This window comes from Bombina bombina, chromosome 3, assembly GCF_027579735.1.
Source record: "Bombina bombina isolate aBomBom1 chromosome 3, aBomBom1.pri, whole genome shotgun sequence".
Lineage (NCBI taxonomy): Eukaryota > Metazoa > Chordata > Amphibia > Anura > Bombinatoridae > Bombina > Bombina bombina.
In genome coordinates this window covers 689,226,564-689,252,430 of record NC_069501.1, presented here as the reverse complement: position 1 = coordinate 689,252,430, position 25,867 = coordinate 689,226,564, and positions in this window count along the sequence as shown.

Here is a 25,867-nt window from a genome sequence, read left to right as displayed (position 1 = left end):
ATGGTTCTGAACCAGTATTTATAGATTTTGGAGATTGTGTGTCTCGGAGGAGGATTTTGTGTAAATAAGAGTTAAAAATTAGTAAGAGGCCTAGTCATATTTCTAGTGTGTGGGTTGTTAGTGAGAAAATGATATAGTCTATGATAGGTAAACCAATTTGTAAAACATGGCAGCCCCTGAGCTATTAGTGTCCCTTGCCGTTTAACTTGTTCATTGTCTATGAGAGGGTATACAGGGAAGTCATTAAGGTTTTTAAATGTTGAGTTTTTTAATATGGTTGGACCTAAGTCTAGTTCCCGTTAGTAATTAGTGAAGTTACAGGTGAAGGTTTAGATGTAATAAAGGGAAATTGAGTAAGGGCCATGTTCCAAATATTAGTGTTGTTAAATGACCAACATAGTTCACTAATACGAGGGGTGTGGAGGCTTTCTAGTTCTATATCGACTCATCGTTTACAAGGTAAATGTGTATACAAGTCTAAGATACATAGGGTTTGGGCTTTTTTAAAAGAGCTGAATGCCCTTTTCAGGGCAATGTTAAAGAGCTGAATGCCCTTTTCAAGGCAATGGGTAGCTTAGGTTTTTGTTAGAGTTAGTTTTTTTTTATTTTGGGGGGTTGGTTGGGTGGTGGGTTTTACTGTTGGGGGGGTCTTAGTATTTTTGTCAAGGTAAAAGAGCTGATTACTTTAGGGCAATGCCCTATAAAGGCCCTTTTAAGGGCTATTGGCAGTTTATTGTAGACTAGGGGGTGCTTTTTTATTTTTATAGGGCTATTAGATTAGGTGCAATTGTTTTTATTTTTGATAATTTTGTTTGTTATTTTTCGTAATTTAGTGTTTGTTATTTTTTGTAATTTAGTATTTTTTTTTGTAATTTTAGACAAATTGTTTTAGTAGTGTTAGTTTTTTTTAATGTGTAATTTAGTTTTTTTAATTGGTAGTTATTTTAATTTTAGTATAATAGTTTAGTATAATAGTTATGTTAGGTTAATTGTTCATTTAAACTTAGGTTTTTTTAATTTCACAGGTAAGTTTTTATTTATTTTAAGATAGGGATATTGTAATTTTAATATAAAGTTAGGGGGTTGTTAGGTTTAGGGGTTAATAGGTTTATTTAGTGACAGTGATGTGGGAGGCCAGAGGTTTAGGGGTTAATAACTTTTATTAGTGGCGGTGATGTCGTTGGAGTGGCGGAATAGGGGTTAATAATTTTTATTAGTGGCGCTGATGTCGGAAGCGGCAGATTAGGGGTTAATAACTTTATTTTGGTGTCAGCGATATCGGGGGCAGCAGATTAGTGGTGTTTAGACTTGGGGTTTATGTTAGGGTTTTAGGTTAAAATTTAACTTTCTTTCCCCATAGACATCAATGGGGTTGCGTTATGGTGATCGCCATTCCGCACTTCAGGTGTTATTTTTTTTTCTAACACCTTCTCCCCATTGATGTCTATGGGGAAAGCGTGCATGAGCGGTATGTAAGGTATGGAGCTTATCACCACCATATTGCAAGCACAAGGAGGCTTTTTAGAAACTTGTAATGGCAGCGCTATGTAGGGGGAAATAGCGCAACTTTTGTTGCATTCGTTTCGCACCCTCTATAGCGCAAAACTCATAATCTAGGCGTTTATTTTTTGTGTGTATATATATGTATGTATATATATGTGTGTACATATGTATTTATATGTGTACATATGTATTTATATGTGTATATATGTATTTACAGACATATATAAACACATAAATACATATGTACACACATATAAACATATCTATAAGTGCATTGGAGTCCTTTGCAGTTAAATGAAAACACATTAAAGTATAGGTATAAAGGTATATTTGTGCAAAAAACAACAGATATATGTAGAAATATGTATTTATGAATAAATAAAACATATTCTTCTATTTCAAGAACATTGGAATGTGAAATATTTATATTTTCATGTCGGCTTACCGCAGGGTGTTTTTTTCCACTTTTTTTGCTCCATTGAGTTCTATGGAGGAATATCTAATCGCGAGCACTATATTCTAAGTTCAGCTTTTTACGCTCGAGTTAGTACAAGAGCAAAAACAATTTACTTTCAACTTGCAATATGAGCGCTGCCCAACGCACACAAAAAGCTTACTTCTAGCAGAGTCAACGCTCATTAAATAATGCTCCACTTATAATCTGACCCATATGCGTTAATCCTATGCCAATAACTAATGGACCACCTACTATGAAAAAATCTAGCGATAGCAAATTTCACATAGCAACTTCATTTTTTTCATGATCAATTTCCTATCACAATAATTATTGTCAGAGTGTTAAGTGTAGCTGTTACCATCCAGGGAGTTTCTGATCTTAGCTACTATAACACTGGTACCTATGTCACATATGCATGAATGTAATAGCCTTTATCCCTAACCATAAACTTCTATTAACCCTAACCATAGCTAAGAAGAACATTTTAGATTATGTTTGCTTGTTATATCATCTTCCCAAGGACACCTTTATTTTATTCCCATGTATGTCATTAATTTCAATTTGATTTAGTAATAGCATGCCTTTATTTGGGAAATAGTTTTTGTGGTTCATTTAAATATGTATCTATTCCTTCTAAGCTACATTCTACAAGTTAATAAACTTTAAAACCATCATGTTTTTAAAATTATTTTATGTTTTCTCTGTAGCAGTCATTTTATAATCAGTTGAACCATAAATGGTGTAATACAGAAAAAAGACAAATTATCCCTAGAGGTCTTTTGACAATGCTAAAGGGAGGAGTCATTTATGTCTCCAATGGTAGGCTAGGTAATGATCAAGTCACACACTTTAGAAATAGAGTGACTTGAGTGCGATAAATATCAGATACACAAAAAGGTAGTGACATCACCCAGATATTAGTGACAAGTAATAATTTCTATGAAGTCTCTACAAACTTATAAGTAACTTTCACTTTTTATCTACAGCTGTCTTGACCTGGTGTAAATACTTTGGAATGAGTCATCCCGAACAGCATCAAATCCTACACCATGACTGACACAAACCGCCAACTTGCAACTATCGGTAACCATAACCTGGTCCACGATAATTAGCCAAAACTGCAATGTGTCTCAACTTGTCAAGTGAGACCATACTATAGCAGTACAGTTTCTAGTACTAATTAAAAATACCATACTCACTCTGCCATCTTTGCACTAGTTTCAAGCATTGTAATGCTAATCTTCAAAGAAGTGAGGTTGCTCCCTCTTTACCGTCAACAAATATGGTACATTTACATTTTGGTGCTGATATGATATGATAGGGCACATTATGGGGTCAATTTTTTAAACCTTTTCGGCAGGCAAAGCCTGCCTACGACTGAAGGTTCTCACAAGAGAACCTGCAATCTGTATTTATGAAGCAGCGGTCATTAGACCGCTGTTTCCCTTACCTTTCGCCACCTCTTAGGTGGTGAATTTCAATTCCCCAGGTCTTGTGACTTGTCCAACAGGGGAGATAGACAGCTCATTTGCACGGGCAGGGGGCGGGATTGCATGTGAACACAAAATAGTAGACATGTGCACAGCGGAAAAATTTGTTTCGGTTAGTTTCGGACCGATTTGGATTTTTCTGAATTTCGTTTTGGATCGATTCGAATTCAGATACATTTGAATGTATTGGTTTCAGATTTATTCAGATTCGAATAAATTCAGATGTATTCAGATGTATTCATTTCGGATTTGATTCGTAAATTCAGAAGTTCGGTATGTGTTATGTTGATTCAGATGGTTCAAAGTTACACAAACTGAATTATTTCACTGTTCTATCTCACTAAATCTCACAATTTTTTTATTTTTTGTTATGAATTGTGATTAGTCCATGGCCATTCAAATGTAACAAATAAATCCGAACTAATACGGATTTATTCATTACAAATGCATTCAGATTAGTTTAGTTTCATTGCTAGGGGAATCGATTCAAATCTCTGAATTTGGCGAATTCTTCCGAACGAAACGCACATGTCTACAAAATAGTGCTCGTGTGCAATGCTGAATTCCGACAGCGGAATTCAGCCCACCAGAGGCAAACTGCGGCGGACAGGGGTGTGTATGTGCGCCCCTGTCCGCCGCAGCTTGATAAATCGACCCCTATGTACTACGTTGTTCCTATATCTCTGATTTCATTGTTGGACTACAGAATTTATTTTTTTGCTTCTCTTATTATTTCCATCTACCCTGAACCTCTGTATTATGGCCAAAGTTTTAACTATTTTAACCCTAGAAACCTTACCTACTATTGTCTCGTATAGGATATGTTTTTATATTGTACAGTTAAAGGGATTGTAAAGTTCAAATTAAACTTTCATGATTCAGATAAAGCATGCAATTGTAAACAACTTTCCAATGTACTTCAATGATCAGATATGGGCCCCAAGTTATCAAGGTCTGTCGGACCTGATCCGACAATGCGGATCAGGTCCGACAGACCTCACTGAATACGGAGAGCAATATGCTCGCCATATTCAGCATTGCGCCAGAAGATCACAAGAGCTGCTGGTGCAACGCCACCCCCTGCAGGGGGGTGTCAATCAACCCAATCGTACTCGATCTGGTTGATTTCCGGCGATGTCTGTCTGCCTGCTCAGTGCAGGCGGACAGGTTATGGAGCAGCGGTCTTTGTGACCGCTGCTTCATAACTGCTGTTTCTGGCGAGTCTTAAGACTCACCAGAAACAGGGGCCATCAAGCTCCATTCGGAGCTTGTTAAATAGAGGCCATGGTATCATTTGTTTAAAAGCATACCTAGGTAGAAGCAGCAATGCACTACTGAGAGTTGGCTGCTGATTGGTGGCTGCATACATTTTCCTCTTGTCATTGGGTCATCCAATATACTCAGCTAGCTCACAGTAGTGCGTTCTTGCTCCTTCAATAAAGAATACTGAAGAACAAAGCAAATTTGTTAAAAAAAAAATCAATTGGAAAGTTGTCTAAACTTGTATGCTTTATCTGAATAATTAAATAAACATTTTGGGCTTCATCTTTTTTTTAAGGGTATTTTGAATATATTATATTCTGTTAAGCCTGTGATCTGGTCATTCTCTGGTCATTCTCAAGGGACCTCAATTCATTAAGTTTAGTTACAATGAATCCACTCATGAGTTTAATATTGTTTATGTACTGAAATTAGATAGATAGATAGATAGATAGATAGATAGGTAGGTAGATAGATATAGATAAATTAGATACATACAGTAGATAAAGGGATAGATGATAGATAAATAGATGATAGACAGATAAATTGATAGATAGATGATAGATTTCATATATATATATATATATATATATATATATATATATATATATATAAAATAAAAACTATTTATCAAGCATTCATTAAAGGGACATAAAAGTATTTTCCTAAATAATAAACCTTTACATTTTTCAGCTATATATAAACTACTAGTAATATTTGACATGTAAACTACCACTTTCCTCTGTTTAATTGTAGATTTTCCTGCTGACATCTAAATTTTTGTCCAGGAGAAATCACCAGTCACAGCTCATATTACTACTTCTACATACTACATATTAATACTAAGAATATTATCAATTTTCACACTCAATCCCATGCTAGCTCTAGTCATGTAACAATTTATGCACTAACTATAAAAACTATGATGTTCTGTGCATACAACAACAATTACATATTCCTGTTGAATTTAAATTTATTAAACAGGAATAATAATGTTTTTTTCAAGATAATTCTCATGCTGTTGGTGATATATTTTGCTAGACATTATAATATAAATAACTTGTTATAAATATTATAATTATTATTATTAATAATAATAATAATAATAATAATAATAATAAGGATAATAATTGAAAACAGTTCCCCTAAAATATATTCACTGAGTTGAATAAGGATGTCTACGAAAAAGTTAATCAAAACATAAATTCAACCTTGTAAAACTTTGAAGGCCAATAAAACAGTTATCACTTACAAACACTGGCACTTGAGAAGTTTGAGTAATATCTACAATCACTTTTCATATTTCAAAGGTTTACACTGTATGCAACATTTATTAAAGACCTGTCTTGTAAAGATTGTTAGCAGATATATTTCTATTGAAGTAAAATGGAAATTTGTTTTTGTTCTGCATGGTCACTCTATACCATTTTCAATTTCATATGGAACAAAATTATAAATAGTTTTAGGACTAGTGATGTCGCAAATAGTTCGCTGGCGAATAGTTCCCGGCGAACATAGCATGTTCACGTTCGCTGCGGCGGGCGACATATGCAATGTTCGATCCGCACCCTATTCGTCATCATTGAGTAAACTTTGACCCTGTACCTCACAGTCAGAAGACACATTACAGCCAATCAGCAGCAGACCCTCCCTCCCAGACCCTCCCACCTCCTGGACAGCATCCATTTTAGATTAATTTGGAAGCTGCATTCTTAGTGAGAGGAGGGACAGTGTAGCTGCTGCTGATTTAATAGGGAAATCGATAGCTAGGCTAGTGTATTCAGTGTCCACTACAGTCCTGAAGGACTCATCTGATCTCTGCTGTAACGACAGCACCCCAAAAATCCCTTTTTAGGGCTAGAACATCAGTCTGCTTTTTTTTTTTTTCTGTGTAATCTAATTGCAGTTGCCTGCCTGCCAGCGTGTGTGTCAGGCTCACAGCGTATACTGTGCCCACTTGCCCAGTGCCACCACTCATATCTGGTGTAACAGTAGTGTACATTTAAAAAAAAAAAAACACTTTTTTGACTGTGAAATAATGGCAGACAGCTGCCAGTACCCAAGATGGCCACCAATAAGGCAGATGTGGAGGGTTAGAGAGCTGTTTTGTGGGGGATCAGGGAGGTTGGGGGCTGAGGGGGGATGCTACACCATAGCATATGTAAATATGCAAAAAAAAATATAAAATAATTAAAAACGTTTTATTTTAGTACTGGCAGACTTTCTGCCAGTACTTAAGATGGCGGGGACAATTGCGGGGTGGGGGAGGGAAGGGAGCTGTTTGGGAGGGATCAGGGGGTCTGATGTGTCAGGTGGGAGGCTGATCTCTACACTAAAGCTAAAATTAACCCTGCAAGCTCCCTACAAACTACCTAATTAACCCCTTCCCTGCTAGCCATAATAAACGTGTGATGCGCAGCAGCATTTAGCGGCCTTCTAATTACCAGAAAGCAAAGCCAAAGTCATATATGTCTGCTATTTCTGAACAAAGGGGATCCCAGAGAAGCATTTACAACCATTTGTGCCATAATTGCACAAGCTGTTTGTAAATAATTTCAGTGAGAAACCTAAAATTGCGAGAGAAAAAAAATTTGATCGCATTTGGCCGTGAAATGGTGGCATGAAATATACCAAAAATGGGCCTAGATCAATACTTTGAGTTGTCTACTACACTACACTTAAGCTAAAATTAACTCTACAAGCTGCCTACATGCTCCCTAATTAACCCCTTCACTGCTGGGCATAAAACACGTGTGGTGCGCAGTGGCATTTAGCAGCCTTCTAATTACCAAAAAGCAACGCAAAAGCCATATAAGTCTGCTATTTCTGAACAAAGGGGATCCCAGAGAAGCATTTACAACCATTTATGTCATAATTGCATAAGTTGTTTGTAAATAATTTCTGTGAGAAACCTAAAGTTTGTGAAAAAGTGAACAATTTTTTTTTATTTGATCGCATTTGGCTGTGAAATGGTGGCATGAAATATAACAAAATGGGCCTAGATCAATACTTTGGGTTGTCTACTACACTACACTTAAGCTAAAATTAACTCTACAAGCTGCCTACATGCTCCCTAATTAACCCCTTCACTGCTGGGCAAAAAACACGTGTGGTGCGCAGTGGCATTTAGCAGCCTTCTAATTGTCTACTACACTTAAGCTAAAATTAACTCTACAAGCTGCCTACATGCTCCCTAATTAACCCCTTCACTGCTGGGCATAAAACACGTGTGGTGTGCAGTGGCATTTAGCAGCCTTCTAATTACCAAAAAGCAATGCCAAAGCCATTTAAGTCTGCTATAATGGCATGTCTGGCACACAGTGTTGGGGCAAGGGTCCAGCTGACCTCTGATACCTGGTCTGCAAAGCATGGTCAGGGCAGGTATATCACCTACACTGCGCACTGTGAAGCGGGCATAACCCTTACACTACCTGATTGATACAACATCATACCTGATGTTTTAAAGCATGTTATTCCAAACAATTTAGGAATGTTAGGTGATTTATGCCCTTTATGGATTAAAACCAGACTCTCCATCAACTATGTAATTTTCCATGGGAGTTTTGCCATGGATCCCCCTCCGGCATGCCACAGTCCAGGTGTTAGTGCCCTTGAAACAACTTTTCCATCACTATTGTGGCCAGAAAGAGTCCCTGTGGGTTTTAAAATTCGCCTGCCTATTGAAGTCTATGGTGGTTCGCCCGGTTCGCCCGTTCGCGAACCCAAATTTTTAGGTTTGCGACATCACTATTAGGAACATTATCCATAGCATTCACTTATTATTATTATTATTATGATTAGTTTACTAGTCAGTATTTCATGTACAGTACAGCCGAATGGTATCAGCTAATTCATACTTTCTTCTATTTATTCTGTAAGTGTACACATTAAGTGGAAACAAAATGATAAAATCCACAAATCTTCAACCAACGTAACTGATATATCATCATTAATATTAGTCAGTCTATTATAAGTTTTAATAATATTTACCCACTCTAGTATATGTTGGGGTTAATGAGATATTAAGCACCACTTGCTTTAGTGTAAAAATGTTGTGCTTTTCCCATGCTCCCAGCCAATAGAATGCAAGATCAATCCTATTGGCTGATTGGATCAGCCAATAGGATTGAACTTCAATCCTATTGGCTGATTGGATCAGCCAATAGGATTTTTCCTACCTTAATTCCGATTGTCTGATAGAATCCTATCAGCCAATCGGAATTCAAGGGACGCCATCTTGGATGACATCATTTAAAGGAACCTTCATTCTTCGCTTGGACTTCGTTTGAAGAGGATGCACCGCGTCGGCTGGATTGAAGATGGACCCGCTCCGCTCCGGATGGATGAAGATAGAAGATGCCGCCTGGACTAAGACTTCTGCCGCTTGGAGGACCTCTTCTGCCCGGATCGGATGAAGACTTCTGCCCCTCTGGATGTCCACTTGTGCCCGGCTGGTTGAAGATGTCTCGAGGTAGGGTAATCTTCAAGGGGGTAGTTTTAGGGTTTTTTAAGGGGGGATTGGGTAGGTTTTAGAGTAGGGTTGGGTGTGTGGGTGGTGGGTTTTAATGTTGGGGGGGTATTGTCTTTTTTTTTTACAGGTAAAAGAGCTGATTACTTTGGGGCAATGCCCCGCAAAAGGCCTTTTTAAGGGCTATTTGTAATTTAGTATAGGGTAGGGAATTTTTTCATTTTGGGGGGCTTTTTTATTTTATTATAGGGATTAGAGTAGGTTTAATTAGTTTAAAATTTGTGTAATTATTTTTTATTTTCTGTAATTTAGTGTTTTTTTTTTTTCCGTACTTTAGTTTATTTATTTTAATTGTAGTTAATTGTATTTCGTTTATGTAATTAATTTAATTATAGTATAGTGTTAGGTTTAATTGTAATTTAGGTTAGGATTTATTTTACAGGTAAATTTGTACTTATTTTAACTAGGTAGCTATTAAATAGTTAATAACTATTTAATAATTATTGTACCTAGTTAAAATAAATACAAACTTACCTGTGAAATAAAAATAAACCCTAAGATAGCTACAATGTAACTATTAGTTATATTGTAGCTAGCTTAGGGTTTATTTTATAGGTAAGTATTTAGTTTTAAATAGGATTAATTTAGTTTATTGTAGTTATTTTATTTATATTTATTTTATTTATATTTAAATTAGGGGGGTGTTAGGGTTATACTTAGGTTTAGGGGTTAATAACTTTATTATAGTGGCAGCAACGTTGGCGGTGGCAGATTAGGGGTTAAGAAGTGTAGTTAGAATGCGGAGACATTGGGGGGGGCAGATTAGGGGTTAATAAATATAATGTAGGGTTTGGCAATGTTGGGGGCATAAGATTAGGGGTTCATAGGGATAATGTAGGTGGCGGCGGTGTCCGAAGCGGCAGAGTAGGGGTTAATAATTATAATGTAGGTGGCGACGATGTTGGGGACGGCAGATTATCGGTTAATAAGTGTAAGATTAGGGGTGTTTAGACTCAGGGTTCATGCTAGGGTGTTAGGTGTAGACATAAAAAGTATTTCCAAAAATATAGAAAGAAAAGAAGGCGCCACAATAGTGCAGGGTCAAATGTGTCAGCTGTTACCCCACTATAATGTCCCGTACTTACAAGATGTTCAGCACCAGAATAGTGCTATACAGGCATTCTGGGCTCTTAGCAGTCGCCCAGCTAACTGTTCCAGATATAACTGCACGGCTCTTCTCACAAACAGCACGTATCAGAAAGCCCCAGCATCAGATCTTGGCGATCCCTGTACTCCTGGTCAGCTAGCGATGGGAACCAGCACTCCGTGGCTAGCGATGGGAACCATAGGAATCAATGGGGCTGCGTTAGGAGCTGAACGCTGCTTTTTTGCAGATGTTAGTTTTTTTTTCAGCCGGCTCAGCCCCATTGTTTCCTATGGGGAAATTGTGCACGAGCACGTTTAGCCAGCTTACCGCTACCGTAAGCAACGCTGGTATTGAGGTGATATGTGGAACTAAATTCTTCTCTACGCTCACCTTTTTGCGGCTAACGCCAGGTTTAAAAAAAACCTGTAATACCAGCGTTGTCTTAAGGGAGCGGTAAAAGAAAAGGCTCGTTAGCACCCCTGTTACTGCAAAACTCGTAATCTAGGCGTATCAGTTTCATATTTGGGAAAAAACATATTTAGGAAATATTTTTCTTACCTGGGGTTCAGTCTTTTTTCAAATTGACTGCTTTTTTCATTAAATTTTGCGGGCATTTTTGGCGTCTTAGTTGACACTGAGTTCTTTGCACAAAGTTGCTTCTTCAATGTAATTTCCGGATGTTAGCGCCAAAAATTTTCAGTTGCGTTGTGCGTCATACTTGGCGCCAAATATTTTCATTATTCAAAAACCCCATTCCTATATGCCTATTGCCTTTTTCTATGTCAGAGGGCTATGCTGTTTGCATTTTTTTCCTATTCCTGAAACTGCCATATAAGGAAATTGATAATTTTGCTTTATATGTTGTTTTTTTCTCTTATATTTGCAAAATGTCTCAATCTGATCCTGTCTCAGAAATCACTGTTGGAACCCTGCTGCCTGATAACAGTTCTACCAAAGCTAAGTGCATTTGTTGTAAATTAGTGGAGATTATATCTCCAGCTGTGGAATGTAATAGTTGTCATGATAAGCTTTTACATGCAGAGAATGTGTCCATCAGTAATAGTACAATGCCTGTTGTTCCTTCAACATCTAATGTACATGATATACCTGTGAATATAAAATATTTTAATGCTGATGCGATTCAGAAGGCTTTGTCTGCCATCCCGCCTTCTAATAAACGTAAAAGGTCTCATAAAGTTGATGAAATTTCAAATGACCGACAACATACTGAATTTTCCTCCTCTGATGAGGATCTATCTGATTCAGAAGATCCTTCCTCAGATATTGACACTGACAAATCTACTTATTTATTTAAAATTGAGTATATTCATTCCTTGTTAAAAGAGGTGTTGATTACATTGGATATTAAGGAAACTAGTCCTCTTGATATTAAAACTAGTAAACGTTTCAATTCTGTTTATAAACCTCCTGTGGTTACTCCAGATGTTTTTCCAGTTCCTGATGCTATTTCTGATATTAATTCTAAGGAATGGAATAAGCCTGGTACTTCTTTTATTCCTTCTTCAAGGTTTAAAAAATCGTATCCTTTGCCAGCAGTTAGATTGGAGTTTTGGGAAAAGATCCCCAAAGTTGATAGGGCTATTTCTACTCTTGCTTAACGTACTACTATTCCTATGGAAGATAGTACTTCTTTTAAAAACCCTTTAGATAGGAAACTTGAATCTTATCTAAGGAAAGCGTATTTATATTATGGCTATCTTCTCAGGCCTGCCATTTCTATGGCTGATGTTGCAGCTGCATCAACTTTTTGGTTGGAAAGTGTAGCGCAACAGGAAATGGATCCGGATTTGTCTAGCATTGTTCGCTTGCTTCAACATGCTAATCATTTTATCTGTGATGCCATTTTTGATATCATCAAAATTGATGTTAAATCTATGTCTTTAGCTATTTTAGCTAGAAGAGCTTTGTGGCTCAAATATTGGAATGCTAACATGGTATTTAAGTCTAGGTTACTATCTCTTTCTTTCCAAGGTAATAAGTTATTTGGTTCTCAGTTGGAGTTGATTATTTCAACTGTCACTGGGGCGAAGGGAGTTTTTTTGGAAACCTTCTTCAAGTTGGAATAAATCCAGACCATTTAAGAAACCAAAGCCAGCCCCCAAGTCTACATGAAGGTGCTCAGCTGGTAGAGGGCAGATTAAGATTCTTCCAAAACATATGGGCAGATTCTGTCCAAAATCAATGGATTCAGAGTATTGTCTCTCAAGGGTACCGAATAGGATTCAGAGTGAGAAGATTTTTTCTCTCACGTATCCCAGCAAATCCAGTAAAGGCACAGGCCTGGAGTTTTCAGGGGTAATCATACCAGTTCCATTTCAAGAACAGGGTCTGGGGTTTTATTCAAATCTATTCATTGTCCCAAAGAAAGAAAATTCATTCAGGCCAGTTCTGGATCTGAAAATTTTGAATCGTTATGTAAGAGTGCCAACTTTCAAAATGGTGACTATAAGGACTATTCTGCCTTTTGTTCAGCAAGAGCATTATATGTCCACAATAGACTTACAGGATGCATATCTTCATATTCCGATTCATCCAGATCATTATTAGTTTCTGAGATTCTCTTTTCTAGACAAGCATTACCAATTTGTCGCTCTTCCATTTGGCCTAGCGACATCTCCAAGAATCTTTTCAAAGGTTATCAGTACCCTACTCTCTGTTATCAGAGAATGGGGTATTGCAGTGTTTCCTTATTTGGACTATTTCTTGGTACTAGCTCAGTCTTTACATTCTGCAGAATCTCACACAAATCAACTAGTGTTGTTTCTTCAAAGACATGGTTGGAGGATCAATTTACCAAAAAGTTCCTTGATTCCTCAGACAAGGGTCACCTTTTTAGGTTTCCAGATAGATTCAGTGTCCATGACTCTGTCTCTAACAGACAAGAGACTAATAAAATTGGTTTCAGCTTGTCAGAACCTTCAGTCTCAATCATTCCCTTCAGTAGCTATGTGCATGGAAGTTTTAGGTCTCATGACTGCAGCATCAGACCCGATCCCCTTTGCTCGTTTTCATATGAGACCTTCCAGCTTTGTATGCTGAACCAATGGTGCAGGGATTATACTAAGATATCACAATTAATATCCTTAAATCCCAATGTTCGACTCTCTCTGACTTGGTGGTTAGATCACCATCTTATAGTTCAAGGGGCCTCTTTTGTTTGTCCAACCTGGACTGTGATCACGACAGATGCAAGTCTTTCAGGTTGGGGAGCTGTCTGGGGATCTCTGACAGCACAAGGGGTTTGGAAACCTCAAGAGGAGGGGTTACCAATCAATATTTTGGAACTCTGTGCTATTTTTAGGACTCTTCAGGTGTGGCCTCTGTTGAAGAGAACCGTTCATTTGTTTTCAGACAGACAATATCACAGCTGTGGCATATTTCAATCATCAGGGTGAGACTCATCTTGGATACTTGCTTTGGGGGAATCCAGTTCCTGTCTAATTTCTGCGGTTCATATCCCAGGTATAGACAATTGTGAAGCGGATTATCTCAGCTGTCAGAATTTACATCCATGGGAGTGGTCGCTCAATCCAGATGTGTTTTCTCAGATTGTTCAGATGTGGGGTCTTCCAGAAATATGTAGATCTGATGGCTTCTCATCTAAAGAAGGAACTACCCAGGTAGACACAAGTAAAAGAAGTAGGTTAGCGCTTACCACCTCCAGGGATCCGTGCTGTCAGGTTGCGTTTGCTACAGCGTAGGCACTTGTCCTCCGTCCGGTCGTGTTTCCTGGAGCCCTGATCCACACGCCTCCGCTTCCAGCGCACTCTGCTGCCAAATGAAAATCCAAAAGTAGGTCCGGGCTAACATGAAAGGAGTCCTCAGTGCACACAGCTGTCTTTGGGAAAGGCTTCCAAAAAAATTAATGCAAATGAAAACCGGCCAATAAGTAAAAAACAGAGTCTTTATTTGGGTACATTTAAAAACAAAAATAGAGACAAAGCTCCATTAATCAAAGGTAAAGGCTACAGCTTGGCAGACTGCAGACATGTTTCTCATGTGAACAAGCGTGTAGCCACACGCGAAACATGTCTGCAGTCTGCCAAGCTGTAGCCTTAAATAAAGACTCTGTTTTTTACTTATTGGCCATTTTCATTTGCATTAATTTTTTTTGGAAGCCTTTCCCAAAGACAGCTGTGTGCTCTGAGGACTCCTTTCCTGTTAGCCCGGACCTACTTTTGGATTTTCATTTAACTACCCAGGTACCTGTCCAGGTCCAGGGATCCTCAGGCGGAAGTGGTGGATGCGTTAGCAGTTCCTTGGTGTTACCAACCTGCTTATATCTTCCTGCCTCTTGTTCTTCTTCCAAGAGTGATTTCGAAGATCATCATGGTACAATTGTTTGTGTTGCTGGTAGCTCCAGCATGGCCTCACAGGTTTTGGTATGCAGATCTTGTTCAGATGTCAAGTTGCCAACCTTGGCCACTTCCATTAAGGCCAGACCTTCTGTCTCAAGCTCCGTTTTTCCATCAGAATCTCAAATCATTAAATTTGAAGGTATGGAAATTGAACGCCTAGTGCTTAGTCATAGAGGTTTCTCTGACTCAGTGATTAATACTATGTTACAGGCTCGTAAATCTGTTTCTAGAAAGATTTATTATCGAGTTTGGAAGACATATTTCATGGTGTTCTTCTCATAAATTCTCCTGGCATTCTTTTAGAATTCCTAGAATTTTACAGTTTCATCAGGATGGTTTGGATAAGGGTTTGTCTGCAAGTTCCTTGAAGGGACAAATCTCTGCTCTTTCTGTTTTATTTCACAGAAAGATTGCTAAGCTTCCTGATATTCACTGTTTTGTACAGGCTTTGGTCCATATCAAGCCTGTCATTAAATCAATCTCTCCACCTTGGAGTCTTAATTTGGTTTTGAAGGCTTTAAAGGCTCTTCCGTTTGATCCTATGCATTCTTTGGACATTAAACTACTTTCTTGGAAAGTGTTGTTCCTTTTGGCCATCTCTTCTGCTAGAACAGTTTCTGAATTATCTGCTCTTTCTTGTGAATCTCCTTTTCTGATTTTCCATCAGGATAAGGCAGTTTTGCAGACTTCATTTAAATTTCTACCTAAGGTTGTGAATTCTAACAACATTAGTAGAGAAATTTTTGTCCCTTCTTTGTGTCTTAATCCTAAGAATCCTTTGGAGAAATCCTTACATTCTTTGGATGTGGTAAGAGCTTTGAATTATTATGTTGAAGCTACTAAAGAAGAAGACTTCTAGTCTATTTGTTATCTTTTCTGGTTCTGGGAAAGGTCAGAAGGCTTCAGCCATTTCATTGGCATCTTGGTTAAAGCTTTTGATAATACAAGAGAGAAGGGAAAATTAGTAAGCTCAACCATACAAAATATATTGTAATCTTTTTGCCAATCTATACATCAGGAGGTGCAGCCTGGTAAATAAATATATACAACAATTAAGAAGAAAAGTGGCTATACCGGTATAAGGTATGTCCAAAAAGACCAGGAACATTGCACCCTCCTTTAATAAATAACAAAACACAAGGGTGTATATGCAAGATGAAATGTTTTTATATAAATGCAATCATAGTTCAATAAATAAATACATAAAATAGACACAAAGAAACACATAAAAAACAACACATGGGCCCCTCATACAATTCTAAAAATTACTAAGCCGGCTGGTAATAAAAATTCTAGTACAAATAGTACCACTAACTAAAGTGCCAAAATATCCCATACGTCACTAGCTCATGGACTCTTGCCAATTACATGAAAGAAAACATAATCTATGTAAGAACTTACCTGATAAATTCATTTCTTTCATATTGGCAAGAGTCCATGAGACCCACCCTTTTTATGGTGGTTATGATTTTTTGTATAAAGCACAATTATTTCCAAATTCCTTTGTTGATGCTTTTTACTCCTTTCTTTATCACCCCCCCCCCCCACTTGGCTATTCATTAAGCTGAATTGTGGGTGTGGTGAGGGGTATATTTATAGGCATTTTGAGGTTTGGGAAACTTTGCCCCTCCTGGTAGGATAGTGTATCCCATACATCACTAGCCCATGGACTCTTGCCAATATGAAAGAAATTAATTTATCAGGTAAGTTCTTACATATATGTAGAATAAAGAGAGCAGATCTTGGTAATTCAGCGCAACGAAATATAATTAAAGGTACAATCTAAGTACACAGTATAATAAGATGTCAAAATATAGTTATAGATGTTATAACAGAATCGTCACAGATTGTTCAAAAAACAGTCTTATATATATTCCCTGTGGATGTTGGAGTCAAAAATAAGAGTAAGTAGAAGGATGTCTCCTTACCAGATTATACCTCAATCATATGAGGTAAGGAATGATCATGTAAGGAGTGTTAGCCGTCCCTTCTTGGTTAGGTAGGTAGACACAGCCTCTGATGAAGAAGTAAGTTTTAAACTTCGAAACGCGTAAAGTGACAATTGAAGTGTGGCAATGTAGTCTTCACATACTTGGTTTTGTGACCGGCTTTTGAGGAACTTTTATACGTTATTTTTTTATGTATATATATATATATATATATATATATATATATATATGCGTGTGTGTGTGTTTTTTAAGTTGTAAAACGCTCTGCTCTTGTTACCAGGGCTCTTACGCCCACTACAACAGAAATACTTATCCGTTTGGGCGGCCAGTTTATAACATACCGAGCCACAACAATATCAGCAAGCATTTTGGCACTTTGGTACAAAATATTTATAATTCATAAAGGGTTCATGCTTACAATATTTTTGCTGGTCTCCCCAATTCTTGGAATAGTATCCAGCTCTGAAATTTTAGGATTCAACATTCTAAAAGAAAACGAACATTCTTTACCCTGTGTCTTTCACCACCTGAACCTGTGTGACTTACCGGCTAAGTGTTTATACAATTGATGTGCCATAATCTTACCTCATCATGGATTGAGGGTTGTACATGTGAGTGTATATCTTACCACTATGGCTTTGAATAAATTGATTGTTTATACAGTATCACGCTATGTACTCTCCTTTTTTTCCTATATCCACCTGAGAAACTGAGGATCAAAGAACATTGTCTGAAGTACCATACTCCGGAGAGACACTTAGGCTCAAGCCACTCTGGAAGTTTCCACAAGACAAAGACCATACACAAGTTTGCATAGAAGGATCCTAAGAAAATCAGTTTCCAAGACTACAACTCTGAGACACTTCTACCTACCTAACCAAGAAGGGACGGTTAACACTCCTTACATGATCATTCCTTACCTCATATGATTGAGGTATAATCTGGTAAGGAGACATCCTTCTACTTACTCTTATTTTTGACTCCAACATCCACAGGGAATATATATAAGACTGTTTTTTGAACAATCTGTGACGATTCTGTTATAACATCTGTAACTATATTTTGACATCTTATTATACTGTGTACTTAGATTGTACCTTTAATTGTATTTCGTTGCGCTGAATTACCAAGATCTGCTCTTTTTATTCTACATTTTACCTTACTGTGCTAGGGGTACACACAATCATTGGTTCAAGCTGCACAATACCAACAGTTACAGGTAATTAGATATCTTTACATATAGTTCTCCATACACACACGGAACTTAGATATCTATATATAGCTAAAACTATAGATAAGATCCTATAGAGCGCTGGTCATTTCTTTTGTTTTTTTAAGTTCTTACATAAATTATGTTTCTCTATCTGAATCATGAAATAATTTTTTAGGTTTCATGTCCCTTTAAATACTAGAATAAGAGTTATATGTCAGAAGCAGGTTTTCATTAGTTGACCAGGAGTTAAAAGCTTTATATATATTAATGAAATATGGGTGAGAATATTTACAGCTAGCCACACTCTAAAAAAAATAAAAAATGTCTTGTTTTTACAAATAAAGAGCCTTAAAATAAGTTATTGAGAATAAAACATGAGCAGAAAAATATCTATTGTAAATATAGTAAAACAAAGTATTTGGGGCGCAATAACATATAAGGTGCAGTCTTCAGCATAACTACTGAAACCCATGCTGCCCATAATTTCACCTCGTACATCGGGGTATCACACATACTGCGCCATCAGATGCTAGACTGGCGTAAGTAGGACAAACTGGCGATCTTCAGAAATGTGCGCAAATACACATTTCTGTCGTCGCAAGTAACTTACGCCAGTATTATGTCAATAAAGAGTAGTTTTATGCAAATGAGGATAACACATGTAAAAACAAAACCGGAATTAAACAAAAAAAGCGACACGTAATTACGCTATTCAAAATAAATATATAAACCCCTGCTCAACCACCATTTTCTTGCGTGTGTTTGGATTGTTCATTGAGCTACAACACACGGCCCAGGAGTGGAGGATTAGTGAGAGTAAAAGAGAAGATGGGGCAGGAAGCTGTCCACCAGAAGGTAACAGGCGGTGGGCCATCCCTGGAAATGGAGTACAACACCTGGCAGGAGATGATACACAGGTCTCTGAGTATCACAGCAGTCTGTGGACTTCCAGGGGCTCGTGACTCAGGGGTTGCAACCACAGCACATCATGCTGGTGAGTAACATCCCACACACCTGTATAATATGTAATTGCAATACAACATCTTTTAATATCACATATTCATGTACATGATGAGGAGCAGGGTATTTGGAGTACTAACAAACACATCTACAATTATACTTGGCATTACTGCTACATAACACAATGCAGTTCATGATGTGAGGGGGCCACACGCCACATGTAGAGTTTTCATTAAATGGACACTAAAGCCATCCCAATACATTTAGCTCATTAAAGCAGGTTCTGTGCCTAGATTAAGCTAAAGTAAATTGTGTGACCATAGTGTCACTTAAAGAACACATTATTTCATCATCGACATGTACACATAACTATTGTATGAAACACATAACTGTATACTGCTCATATTCAAATCCCTCATAGACCAATTCACAATGTGCATATACATGTTAAAGAGTTTGACATGTGAAGTATAGGCCCTATCATGTATCAATGTACATTGTATGCCCACATGGACATATATCTGACTGTACTAATCCCTCTAATCCTTTAACTCCTTCACAGAACCTCCTGTCACAAGGATACAAACAGTCATGCCACCACCACAACAACCACCACCATTACCAGTCTTCAGGCAACTGCAGGAACAGTGTGCTCCCAGGCATGAGCATGGTTGGATGGCTTAAGTTGAGTACCCGGAAGTGATGCCACCGACATTGCCATATGACCCATGGCAACATTCATAGCCAGAAGAATATCCTCCCTTTGGTTTTGAGAGGGAGCCAAGACAAGCACAAAGGGTCCATGTATTGACAACCCTCACAACACAATCACAGTCTCATGTCAGTCATGGATATTACCCACAGACAATGTCACAGGATGTGCCTATTGTAGAGGCTGAGTGGTAACACACTGGTAATCAGTAGGAATACCAATCATCTATGAGAGCTCCATCATCTTATTCACTTGGATGAGCTCCACCATCTTATTCACTGGGACGAGCTCCACCATCTTCTTCAATGGGACGAGCTACACCATCCTCTTCCCTGGGACGAGCTCCAACATCTGTAGATGAAAATACCGCAGAAGCTACAGCTGCCCCTGAAGCAGCAGACACTACAGCTGCCCCTCAAGCAGCAGAAACTTCAGCTGCCCCTCAAGCAGCAAAAACTACAGCTGCCCCTCAAGCAGCAAAAACTACAGCTGCCTCTCAAGCAGCAGAAGCACATCCACAAGCATCACCTCTTCTCCAACATCGTGGCCCTCAAGCAACTGCCAGCCCTGTTGCTCAACAGTCTGTGGATGCATTGTATTTTCCCCAGGGTGAGGAATACATTACACTTCAGAGAAGGGTCATTACAAGCACTGAGAGCATACACAGAGGCCAAGAGAGGTTCTTCAGGGGCCAAGGGAGGATACACAGACGTAGCACAGAGTTGCAGAGGGACATTGCAGCATCGTTAAGTGCAAGTGTTCAAAACCAGTCACAGATAATGTGAATTCTGTCTGATATACAGATGGACAATAGATGGAGAGAACAAAATAAACTTTTACACACCAGCATGACACTGCCTCCAGCCTATCATCTGTCACCAGCATACCAGTAGAAACACCAGAATCTGCTAGAACAAGAACAAGGCAATCCACTACATGCACCTCAGCTCCCTCATCCAAGAAGCCAAAAAAAAAAATATTATTATAATTCACCATAAACATTGTCCTCTGTTATTTACCATGTAATTGTCATACACGTCCATGTGAGGTGTGTTTTATTACACTAATATTGTTAAAACATATAATATGACTTGTGTTGAAATGGCAATAAACAGGTAATATTATCATGTTGATGACTTGGGGGCATATTTATCAAGCTCCATATGGAGCTTGAGGCCCCTTGTCTAAAGACCGCTGCTCCATAACTTGTCCGCCTGCTCTGAGGCGGCGGACAGAAATCAACACTATCGAATATGATCGGGTTGATTGACACCCCCTGCTAGCAGCTGATTAGCCACAAATCTGCAGGGGGCTGCATTGCACCAGCAGTTCACAAGAATGATATTACTGTAAGATTAAACTGTAAGATTAAAATTCTGTGGTAATAAAAATAAATTATTTTTATTACCACAGAAACACAAATTTACAGTTCAAAACAAAAATGTATTACAACTAGAAGTGTCAATCATATATGTCCCTTAAATTCTGAAATTACCTTACCACATCAAATATTATATAGATATTTTCTCCTCATGTTTTATTCTCAATAACTTATTTTAAGACTTTTTATTTGTAAAATCAAGACTTTTCTGTTAATTTTAGATCTTGACAAATCACACAAGCTGTAGCTCCTAGCATTTTGCATGATTCTTTATACATCTTGCATTTTGCATTATTCTTTAAGAAACAATCGGCTAGATTACGAGTTTTTCGTTTTGAGCTGTGCGGTGCTAACGAGCAGTTAATGCTCACCGCTAACTTACAGACAGCGAAGGTATTACAGATTTCTACAACCCAGGCAAAATTCTGCTCCTTACCACACTCCAATACCAGCGCTGCTTACGTTAACGATAAGCTGGTGTAACATGCTTGTGCACGATTTCCCCATAGGAATCAACGGGGAGAGCCGGTTGAAAAAAAGTCTAACACCTGCCAAAAAGCAGCGTAAAGCTCCTTAATGCAGCCCCATTGATTCAGATGGGGAAATCAAATTTATGTCTACACCTAACACCCTAACATAAACCCGAGTCTAAACACCCCTAATCTTACACTTATTAACCCCTAATCTGCCGCCCCTGACATCGCCGACACCTACATTATAATTATTAACCCCTAATCTGCAGCTCCGGACACCGCCGCCACCTACATTATACTTATGAACCCCTAATCTGCTGCCCCCAACATCGCCGACACCTACATTATATTTATTAACCCCTAATCTGCCGCCCCTATGTCGCCGCCACCTACCTACATTTATTAACCCCTAATCTGCTGCCCCCAACATCGCCGCCACTATAATAAACATATTAACCCCTAAACCGCCACACTCCCGCCTCGCAAACATTAGTTAAATATTGTTAACCCCTAATCTGCCGTCCCTAACATCGTCGCCACCTACCTACATTTATTAACCCCTAATCTGCCGTCCCCAACGTCGTTGCCACTATTCTAAATTTATTAACCCCTAAACCGAAGTCTAACCCTAACCCCCCCTGACTTAAATATAATTTAAATAAATATAAATAAAATTACTATAATTAACTAAATTATTCCTATTTAATACTAAATACTTACCTATAAAATAAACCCTAAGATAGCTACAATATAACTAATAGTTACATTGTATCTAGTTTAGAGTTTATTTTTATTTTACAGGCAAGTTTGTATTTATTTTAACTAGGTAGAATAGTTACTAAATAGTTATTAACTATTTAATAAACTACCTAGCTAAAATAAATACAAAAGTACCTGTAAAATAAAACCTAACCTAAGTTACAATAACACCTAACACTACACTATAATTAAATTAATTCCCTAAACTAAATACAATTAAATACAATTAAATAAAATTATCTAAAGTACAACCCCCCCCCACTAAATTACAGAAAATAATAAACAAATTACATGATTTTTAAACTAATTACACCTAATCTAATCCCCCTAACAAAATAAAAAAGCCCCCCCAAAATAAAAAAGCCCTACACTACACTAAATTACAAACAGCCCTTAAAAGGGCCTTTTGCGGTAGTGATGTGCAGTTCATGAATGAATCGTTCATTTGAACTGGTTCTTTTTACTGAACTGTATGAATCAGTTCACCAGACTGAACTGATTCGTTTGTAACAGTTCAGCTCCTGAGTCAGCTCAGTCAGACAGGCAGCATGTAATATGATCCTAGAGTGAGGTCTCAGTGATTCATAGCAGAAGCAGAGTTATAACACAGTTGCTAATGAATCACTGAGTTAACAGTACACAGTACACTGATGCAATACACTGATTCAACAGCATGACCTTTAAAGTCGTCAATCCCCGGCCTTAATCTTATAACCATTATAAGTTAAAATAATAACATAAATAAAAGAGTTACACACAGCTTTGGTATAAAATTTGGCCGCAGCCATTTTATTAACAACACAATTTAAATATTGAGTAATAAATATTTTCAAACATTTTCAAACATTTTTTCACAGAATATACCTGATGTTCATAAATAACATAACTGACAAATAAAACATAAACCACAGCGGTGCTAGTTCCCAAACCCACAAAAACAAGATGGCCGTTATTCAACAACTGGACTCAGCTATATCCCTGTTGAGTCCGTCCAAGTACACCTAAACTTTAATAGGGAACCCCTTGCCCCTATAAAACCAGTTGTCCACTCACCCCATGGAGAGGCAACTACTTAAAATCCTCCAAATCACTTGGTCATATTGCGTACCATATTTGTCTGGGAACTAGCACCCCCGCCTTGCTGCGACAAACACGAACAAGGAAGGAAAACAAAGATTAGGGAGGGAGGGAGGGAGCACTTTCTAGAAAGGTTTGATAATTATTCTGATGGCAGATTCTCCCGCTCTTTCTTTAAATGCGTAACAGCGCGTGCTAAGCCCGCCCCCCTACAGTAAATAACCAATCACACCCAAGGCCTAATTCCTCCAACGGTCAAGTCCCCTTCCCGTTACTTCGAACTCCCAGGGGTTCCCTGACCTTTAAAGTCGTCAATCCCCGGCCTTAATCTTATAACCATTATAAGTTAAAATAATAACATAAATAAAAGAGTTACACACAGCTTTGGTATAAAATTTGGCCGCAGCCATTTTATTAACAACACAATTTAAATATTGAGTAATAAATATTTTCAAACATTTTTTCACAGAACATACCTGATGTTCATAAATAACATTACTGACAAATAAAACATAAACCACAGCGGTGCTAGTTCCCAAACCCACAAAAACAAGATGGCCGTTATTCAACAACTGGACTCAGCTATATCCCTGTTGAGTCCGTCCAAGTACACCTAAACTTTAATAGGGAACCCCTTGCCCCTATAAAACCAGTTGTCCACTCACCCCATGGAGAGGCAACTACTTAAAATCCTCCAAATCACTTGGCCATATTGCGTACCATATTTGTCTGGGAACTAGCACCCCCGCCACCGACTGGACTGACCGAACAGCCCAGTCCCGCCAAACCCAATATTTTTCCCAAAGCTTCTTTTATATCGAAAATAAATAGCTGCAGCCCAAATTGGTTAAAATGAACACCATCTTTTAAATAAAATTCCTCAGCCCCATCTACTTCGAAATCTGGGTGGAAAACTACACCTCCCCCCAACCTCTTAACAAAAGAGCTAATTATTTTGTTAATTTTCTTACGACTCTTTTCTAGCCTATCATAATCCCTCGCTGATCTCCAAACCAACCTAGGAGTAATCTGTGACCAAATTATTTTGATTTCAGGATAAAGTTCCTTTATGTTGCCCAAATCTCTTTTGATTCTTCTAACTAGTTCCTTTTGAGGAATCATACCTAAATCATTTCCCCCCAAATGCACTATCAAAACCTGAGGACGAGGAAACATTCTTCCAAAATCTAGAAACAATGGAAAAAAGAGTTCCCAGCACATCCCCCTAATCCCAAACCATTTGACCTCCCATTGATCCACAGGACACCCAAGCTGAAGGCCGCCCATTTTCTTACTGGCCTCAGCATTGGCCCAGTATATAAACGAATGCCCCATCACCCATACGATCTTTACACCTAAAATAAGAGAAAAAGGAGTGTTCAGGATGATTACAACTCAAACATTCCAAAACATACATTCTATTCAAGGGTTTTTTTTTTTTTTTTTTTTTTTTAATATCCTTAAATCAGGCCTAACATAAGATTTATAACGACTTGAACCCCATCTACCAATCTTTTTAACTATATCCTCTCTGAGACCTAACATAGCGGCTTCAGTAGCAGCTCCAATCCGGAAAGAATGAGATCCAAACTCTAAAGGATTAAGACCCAATAAAACAATTGAACCTCTTAAAATGGCTCTAAATTGATATTGTGATAAAAAAGAACCGTCTGAATGAACCAACAAAGGGCCATCCTGCAAAGGCCGTATGGACCCATAAAGCATCATTACCTGACATGGACATATTTCACCACCACTAGGGAATAGCACTATGTTCTTGCCTTTCCCATATATGTCCGTTTTACTACTTCTCAGTAATATTTCTACTCTGTTATCATTCCATATTACATCTTCTTTTTGTAAACCGCCTGAAACTTTTTTGCTAGGGCTTACCAATTCCGAAACTCTAAATGCCCCAAAAAAGGCCAATACAAAGGCCGTTCTAAATAATATTAATTCAAATCTTGATGCACAAATCTCTGCTAATACCACCCAAATTTTTTGAAGTAAAGAAAATGTAATAGGTCTTCTCTTATCTCTAACCTTTGTCTTTTTCTTCAAGCCTTTAAGAACCTGACGGACCCAAAAAACCTTTGTAACATCAGACAAACCTAATAAGCGAAATCTAAAAGCAAGGGCCGCCAATCTTCTTTCCATATTAGATGGTGACAAATCCACATTTCCCCAATGCCACATCCATTCCAATAAGCAACCCGTGACCTCATCATACCCTTCTTTAATTTCAGATTGACATAACCACATTTCCCATTCCTTCCAAACTGATACATAGGACGTCCAAGTACCTGGAGCCAAAGATTTTTTAATTAATTCAGCCAATCCTCCGTCCCAAGCTTCCAAAGTTGGACGGGAAACGTCGCTCCAACTACGTCCGCCTGAGGCGCCAACTCTCGAAAGCGAGACCACTGTGAACGAGATAAAGAATCTGCTATCAAATTAAGCTTACCAGGGATATGTTTTGCCCTGACGAAAACATTCATACTTAAACATTTCAGGACTAGCACTCTTAATAAACGCAAAACTGGTAATGATGATGCAGATAAAGAATTAATAGCAGAAACAACACCCATATTATCTGTATGAAACAATATGGATTTATTCATCAAATCCACTTCCCACAC